Here is a 6,925-nt window from a genome sequence, read left to right as displayed (position 1 = left end):
AAAATGAAGATACGTCGTCCCAGCAGATCCTGTTGCAGCATGAAGCTTTTCAGGCCTTACCGTCAAAGGGTAAATTGCTGAGCGGCTCACCTTGCGTCCAGATCAGAGCGCCAATAAATATGGAAATAAATATGGAATTTCGTTCCAATTTTAGTTTATGTGCAATTTTATGTTCCAATTTTAGTATATGTGCTGCCGAAGCAAGCACAGATCTAAGGCACAGCCCGAAGTCATTATATACAGCGTGCCTTTTTACGGCCTACATCTTAGGGAGAGTGGCGCATGAGCTTCCAATCTGGCTTTGGAGCATCAAGTCTTCCGAAAGCTTAGGGACAAATGAGATGGAGCTCAATATTTTTACCCAAGATGGAGTTTACTGGTGTGAAATGTCAAAATTTTCCGTGAGCAGGTCTTCCATTAGCACCAAAAGGCGAATAAATTATGCTGATCAGTTAGTGGAAGGCAGACTTCCTGTTGGGCTAGAGAGTTCAGGAAGTAAAAGCAGCTGCGGTGGAACTGCCAAGTCAGCTGATTTGATGAGAGAAGGGAAAAATGGCAAAAACATTTTCTGAAGGTCAAAGAAGATCGAGAGAGGTGTAGGAAAGACGGTTGACAAAGAACACTGCCGGGTAGCTCCTAAAATGAAGATACGTCATCCCAGCAGATCCTGTTGTAGCATGAAGCTTTTCAGGCCTTACCGTCAAAGGGTAAATTGCTGAGCGGCTCACCTTGCGTCAAGATCAGAGCGCCAATAAATATGGAACGCTTCACGAATTTGCGTGTCATCCTTGCGCAGGGGCCATGCTAATCTTCTCTGTATCGTTCCAATTTTAGTATATGTGCTGCCGAAGCAAGCACAGAACTAAAGCACAGCCCGTAGTCATTATATACCGCGTGCCCTTTTACGGCCTACATCTTAGGGAGAGTGGCGCATGAGCTTCCAATCTGGCTTTGGAGCATCAAGTCTTCCGAAAGCTTAGGGACAAATGAGATAGAGCTCAATATTTTTACCCAAGATGGAGTTTACTGGTGTGAAATGTCAGGATTTTCCGTGAGCTGGTCTTCCATTAGCACCAAAAGGCGAATAAATTATGCTGATCAGTTAGTGGAAGGCAGACTTCCTGTTGGGCTAGAGAGTTCAGGAAGTGAAAGCAGCTGCGGTGGAACTGCCAAGTCAGCTGATTTGATGAGAGAAGGGAAAAATGGCAAAAACATTTTCTGAAGGTCAAAGAAGATCGAGAGAGGTGTAGGAAAGACGGTTGACAAAGAACACTGCCGGGTAGCTCCTAAAATGAAGATACGTCATCCCAGCAGATCCTGTTGCAGCATGAAGCTTTTCAGGCCTTACCATCAAAGGGTAAATTGCTGAGCGGCTCACCTTGCGTCCAGATCAGAGCGCCAATAAATATGGAACGCTTCACGAATTTGCGTGTCATCCTTGCGCAGGGGCCATGCTAATCTTCTCTGTATCGTTCCAATTTTAGTATATGTGCTGCCGAAGCAAGCACAGAACTAAGGCACAGCCCGTAGTCATTATATACCGCGTGCCCTTTTACGGCCTACATCTTAGGGAGAGTGGCGCATGAGCTTCCAATCTGGCTTTGGAGCATCAAGTCTTCCGAAAGCTTAGGGACAAATGAGATGGAGCTCAATATTTTTACCCAAGATGAAGTTTACTGGTGTGAAATGTCAGGATTTTCCGTGAGCAGGTCTTCCATTAGCACCAAAAGGCGAATAAATTATGCTGATCAGTTAGTGGAAGGCAGACTTCCTGTTGGGCTAGAGAGTTCAGGAAGTAAAAGCAGCTGCGGTGGAACTGCCAAGTCAGCTGATTTGATGAGAGAAGGGAAAAATGGCAAAAACATTTTCTGAAGGTCAAAGAAGAGCGAGAGAGGTGTAGGAAAGAAGGTTGACAAAGAACACTGCCGCCTAGCTCCTAAAATGAAGATACGTCGTCCCAGCAGATCCTGTTGCAGCATGAAGCTTTTCAGGCCTTACCGTCAAAGGGTAAATTGCTGAGCTGCTCACCTTGCGTCCAGATCAGAGCGCCAATAAATATGGAACGCTTCACGAATTTGCGTGTCATCCTTGCGCAGGGGCCATGCTAATCTTCTCTGTATCGTTCCAATTTTAGTATATGTGCTGCCGAAGCAAGCACAAATCTAAGGCACAGCCCGAAGTCATTATATACAGCGTGCCCTTTTACGGCCTGCATCTTAGGGAGAGTGGCGCATGAGCTTCCAATCTGGCTTTGGAGCATCAAGTCTTCCGAAAGCTTAGGGACAAATGAGATGGAGCTCAATATTTTTTCCCAAGATGGAGTTTACTGGTGGGAAATGTCAGGATTTTCCGTGAGCAGGTCTTCCATTAGCACCAAAAGGCGAATAAATTATGCTGATCAGTTAGTGGAAGGCAGACTTCCTGTTGGGCTAGAGAGTTCAGGAAGTGAAAGCAGCTGCGGTGGAACTGCCAAGTCAGCTGATTTGATGAGAGAAGGGAAAAATGGCAAAAACATTTTCTGAAGGTCAAAGAAGATCGAGAGAGGTGTAGGAAAGACGGTTGACAAAGAACACTGCCGGGTAGCTCCTAAAATGAAGATACGTCATCCCAGCAGATCCTGTTGCAGCATGAAGCTTTTCAGGCCTTACCGTCAAAGGGTAAATTGCTGAGCGGCTCACCTTGCGTCCAGATCAGAGCGCCAATAAATATGGAACGCTTCACGAATTTGCGTGTCATCCTTGCGCAGGGGCCATGCTAATCTTCTCTGTATGGTTCCAATTTTAGTATATGTGCTGCCGAAGCAAACACCGAACTAAGGCATAGCCCGAAGTCATTATATACCGCGTGCCCTTTTACGGCCTGCATCTTAGGGAGAGTGGCGCATGAGCTTCCAATCTGGCTTTGGAGCATCAAGTCTTCCGAAAGCTTAGGGACAAATGAGATGGAGCTCAATATTTTTACCCAAGATGGAGTTTACTGGTGGGAAATGTCAGGATTTTCCGTGAGCTAGTCTTCCATTAGCACCAAAAGGCGAATAAATTAAGCTGATCAGTTAGTGGAAGGCAGACTTCCTGTTGGGCTAGAGAGTTCAGGAAGTGAAAGCAGCTGCGGTGGAACTGCCAAGTCAGCTGATTTGATGAGAGAAGGGAAAAATGGCAAAAACATTTTCTGAAGGTCAAAGAAGATCGAGAGAGGTGTAGGAAAGAAGGTTGACAAAGAACACTGCCGCCTAGCTCCTAAAATGAAGATACGTCGTCCCAGCAGATCCTGTTGCAGCATGAAGCTTTTCAGGCCTTACCGTCAAAGGGTAAATTGCTGAGCGGCTCACCTTGCGTCCAGATCAGAGCGCCAATAAATATGGAATATCGTTCCAATTTTAGTATATGTGCAATTTTATGTTTCAATTTTAGTATATGTGCTGCCGAAGCAAGCACAGATCTAAGGCACAGCCCGAAGTCATTATATACAACGTGCCCTTTTACGGCCTGCATCTTAGGGAGAGTGGCGCATGAGCTTCCAATCTGGCTTTGGAGCATCAAGTCTTCCGAAAGCTTAGGGACAAATGAGATGGAGCTCAATATTTTTACCCAAGATGGAGTTTACTGGTGTGAAATGTCAGGATTTTCCGTGAGCAGGTCTTCCATTAGCACCAAAAGGCGAATAAATTATGCTGATCAGTTAGTGGAAGGCAGACTTCCTGTTGGGCTAGAGAGTTCAGGAAGTAAAAGCAGCTGCGGTGGAACTGCCAAGTCAGCTGATTTGATGAGAGAAGGGAAAAATGGCAAAAACATTTTCTGAAGGTCAAAGAAGAGCGAGAGAGGTGTAGGAAAGAAGGTTGACAAAGAACACTGCCGCCTAGCTCCTAAAATGAAGATACGTCGTCCCAGCAGATCCTGTTGCAGCATGAAGCTTTTCAGGCCTTACCGTCAAAGGGTAAATTGCTGAGCGGCTCACCTTGCGTCCAGATCAGAGCGCCAATAAATATGCAACGCTTCACGAATTTGCGTGTCATCCTTGCGCAGGGGCCATGCTAATCTTCTCTGTATCGTTCCAATTTTAGTATATGTGCTGCCGAAGCAAGCACAGATCTAAGGCACAGCCCGAAGTCATTATATACAGCGTGCCCTTTTACGGCCTACATCTTAGGGAGAGTGGCGCATGAGCTTCCAATCTGGCTTTGGAGCATCAAGTCTTCCGAAAGCTTAGGGACAAATGAGATGGAGCGCAATATTTTTACCCAAGATGGAGTTTACTGGTGGGAAATGTCAGGATTTTCCGTGAGCTGGTCTTCCATTAGCACCAAAAGGCGGAAAAATTATACAGATCAGTTAGTGGAAGGCAGACTTCCTGTTGGGCTAGAGAGTTCAGGAAGTGAAAGCAGCTGCGGTGGAACTGCCAAGTCAGCTGATTTGATGAGAGAAGGGAAAAATGGCAAAAACATTTTCTGAAGGTCAAAGAAGATCGAGAGAGGTGTAGGAAAGAAGGTTAACAAAGAACACTGCCGGGTAGCTCCTAAAATGAAGATACGTCGTCCCAGCAGATCCTGTTGCAGCATGAAGCTTTTCAGGCCTTACCGTCAAAGGGTAAATTGCTCTATCGAAAAGCCAGTGGCGTGCAAAACACACCTCAAAAACTTCCACCCGGTGCCAAAAAAAAGTGCCCACACATAGAGAGTGAAACACAAAAATGTGCAACGGGTGTACAGAGTCCTCCACTAAGGAAGGACCTTACCCTGATCCCCTGGGGCGTTAGGCTCCAGACAGGGACTGAGTTACTCAGACAAAGAGTCCATCCGGCCGAAACCAGGTGGACCCCCACAACTGGAAGGACTGCCGAAGCAGACCAACCCAAGTACAGTGGGGCTCTCCTGAAGAGAGACCCCTCAAAGGAGAGGGCAAACCAAGCCAAACGGCCTATGTCCACCCCCTCCCAAGACTTTCAGAGTAGGCCTGAGGACCCACACCCTACTCGCCACACAGTGACAAAACGTGTATACAAAGACAACCCATAAAAGACAAAAAGGTGACAAACAGGGGTAAAAGAAAGAGTGGGGAAGATAGTGAGATGGGAAAGTGAAAGTGGCCATTGTGCTATACAATGACCGGCCCTCCGGCCAGGCATAAAAATTTCCCCTGGTCCTGGCCAAAAGGCCCGGCCCAAGAGGCAGGTGCGAAAAACGTGTGTTGTGGTGAAGTGACCATGGTGCCATAAAATCAAGTGCTTTCACACCGTGACTATACGGCACCCCTGAACTGCCACTTCAGGGGCACATTCACCACTGGCTTTTCGAAAAAGCCCCGACCCCCCAGCCCAGACCACAGCAGACCCCACCACAGGCAGAAAGGATATGGAGATCAGGAAGCCGGAAAGAGTCCTTTATCAGGCTCTGCCGTCGCTCCCATCACTCCCTCTTAATTACATTCAGGAAGTACTAACCACTCCCCTCCCTCTGTAAGAGGGAAGTAAGCGTTCTCTCCTGAATAACTGTCCGGAGCTAGATCTGCCCCAATCCAGGCCAGAAGGCCAGGGTCCCGACCCTCCGGTTCAGACCCCGTGGTTCTCCATCCCCATCAGAAGGCTTCCCTTTCGGCTACAAACCGCTCCAGGTCACCTTCACTCCAGCAGGCTTTGCATAGCAACCGCAATCCCGTCTCTATTTCGCCATAGATCAGGGACGGAGGCAAACGCCACCTCCTGGAAACTGATAGAAACAGATACTACACTTGATCTTAGCCGAAAGGCCGAGAAGCAATTAGCAATAATCACGCCTCAGTTGAACCTCATTGGCTATGATACTGCCACTGCGCAAATACATGTGTGTGCATCCACAATAAATATGGAACGCTTCACGAATTTGCGTGTCATCCTTGCGCAGGGGCCATGCTAATCTTCTCTGTATCATTCCAATTTTAGTATATGTGCTGCCGAAGCAAGCACAGGTCTAAGGCACAGCCCGAAGTCATTATATACAGCGTGCCCTTTTACGGCCTGCATCTTAGGGAGAGTGGCGCATGAGCTTCCAATCTGGCTTTGGAGCATCAAGTCTTCCGAAAGCTTAATTTATTGTATTTAATCATTAATTTTCAGGGTCATATTGATAATTTTATTTTATTAATATTTCCCATATATTTTCTTTGCTCCTTCTTAAATAACATTAATTTGACTCTACATTCTAAAATATCTTTATTCAGGTATATTTCTTATTCCCCAGTTGATTCATTTTGGTAACCATTTTTTTGTTATGATGGAGTATTATATGCAAAGTTGGGAGTTGTTCACTCCGTTCTTCATTATTTAGGATGGATGAACATTCTTTCCCTTACTTTGTTGCTCCTTTTTTATTTTGTGAGTGCCATCTGATTATTATATTCAGGTGCTATTCATTTATGGTTTGTTTTTATTTCTATTTTTGGGACAGTTTTCTTCCCGTAGAACGTAATCAACCTCTCATTATCCACCTATGCAGACTTACGTCAAGCACTACAGGAGAGATTTGTTTTCCTGTCAGATGATTGCGGTGTGGGCATGCCCACATAGCTGTTGGCTTCCCGGACACCGCATCATTGTTGCCTGGCAACCCGCACGGAATATCCGCATGTGAGTGATGTCTGGTGTCACATGGGGGATGGCCACATGTCAGGTGACGGCCGCGCGAACACGTGATCGATGTTCGCGGGCTTTCAAGATGCGGTGTGCGGGGTTGCCAGGCAACCTTTATGTGCGACACGCACATTTCCGGGCAATGACGTCACACGCTAGTGTTTGCTTTCATTTCCCGGGCTTTGTACACATGGATGTTTACCCCGGACTATACCCATCTCTATGGATAGGTGAAATCCGCTATTTTTATTGGTAGAGAGACATGGTAATGTTTAAACACATAGGCACACTGATTGGATATCAGGGGAGAGTGTGGTATACTCTA

At 46.5% G+C, this 6,925-nt stretch overlaps 6 non-coding genes and 1 pseudogene across 6 annotated transcripts; all 7 read right to left on the bottom strand.

The window, feature by feature from the left end:
• Positions 1-751: 751 nt before the first annotated feature.
• On the bottom strand, positions 752-858 carry LOC141130236 (U6 spliceosomal RNA). Its single transcript, XR_012242055.1, has one exon. It is a non-coding gene; the product is annotated as a U6 spliceosomal RNA (small nuclear RNA).
• A 543-nt stretch (positions 859-1,401) lies between these two features.
• Positions 1,402-1,508, bottom strand: LOC141130235 (U6 spliceosomal RNA). Its single transcript, XR_012242054.1, has one exon. It is a non-coding gene; the product is annotated as a U6 spliceosomal RNA (small nuclear RNA).
• Positions 1,509-2,051: 543 nt separating this feature from the next.
• Positions 2,052-2,158, bottom strand: LOC141130243 (U6 spliceosomal RNA). Its single transcript, XR_012242062.1, has one exon. It is a non-coding gene; the product is annotated as a U6 spliceosomal RNA (small nuclear RNA).
• Positions 2,159-2,701: 543 nt separating this feature from the next.
• On the bottom strand, positions 2,702-2,808 carry LOC141130680 (U6 spliceosomal RNA). Its single transcript, XR_012242451.1, has one exon. It is a non-coding gene; the product is annotated as a U6 spliceosomal RNA (small nuclear RNA).
• A 1,169-nt stretch (positions 2,809-3,977) lies between these two features.
• Positions 3,978-4,084, bottom strand: LOC141130634 (U6 spliceosomal RNA). Its single transcript, XR_012242406.1, has one exon. It is a non-coding gene; the product is annotated as a U6 spliceosomal RNA (small nuclear RNA).
• Positions 4,085-5,748: 1,664 nt separating this feature from the next.
• Positions 5,749-5,813, bottom strand: LOC141130207 (U4 spliceosomal RNA; annotated as a pseudogene).
• A 17-nt stretch (positions 5,814-5,830) lies between these two features.
• On the bottom strand, positions 5,831-5,937 carry LOC141130661 (U6 spliceosomal RNA). The gene has a single exon (XR_012242432.1). It is a non-coding gene; the product is annotated as a U6 spliceosomal RNA (small nuclear RNA).
• Positions 5,938-6,925: the final 988 nt, after the last annotated feature.

This window comes from Aquarana catesbeiana, linkage group LG02 (assembly GCF_042186555.1).
Source record: "Aquarana catesbeiana isolate 2022-GZ linkage group LG02, ASM4218655v1, whole genome shotgun sequence".
NCBI classification, from domain to species: Eukaryota; Metazoa; Chordata; class Amphibia; order Anura; family Ranidae; genus Aquarana; species Aquarana catesbeiana.
The sequence above is the reverse complement of the archived record's forward strand: the minus strand, read 5'-3'. Positions and strand labels throughout refer to the sequence as shown.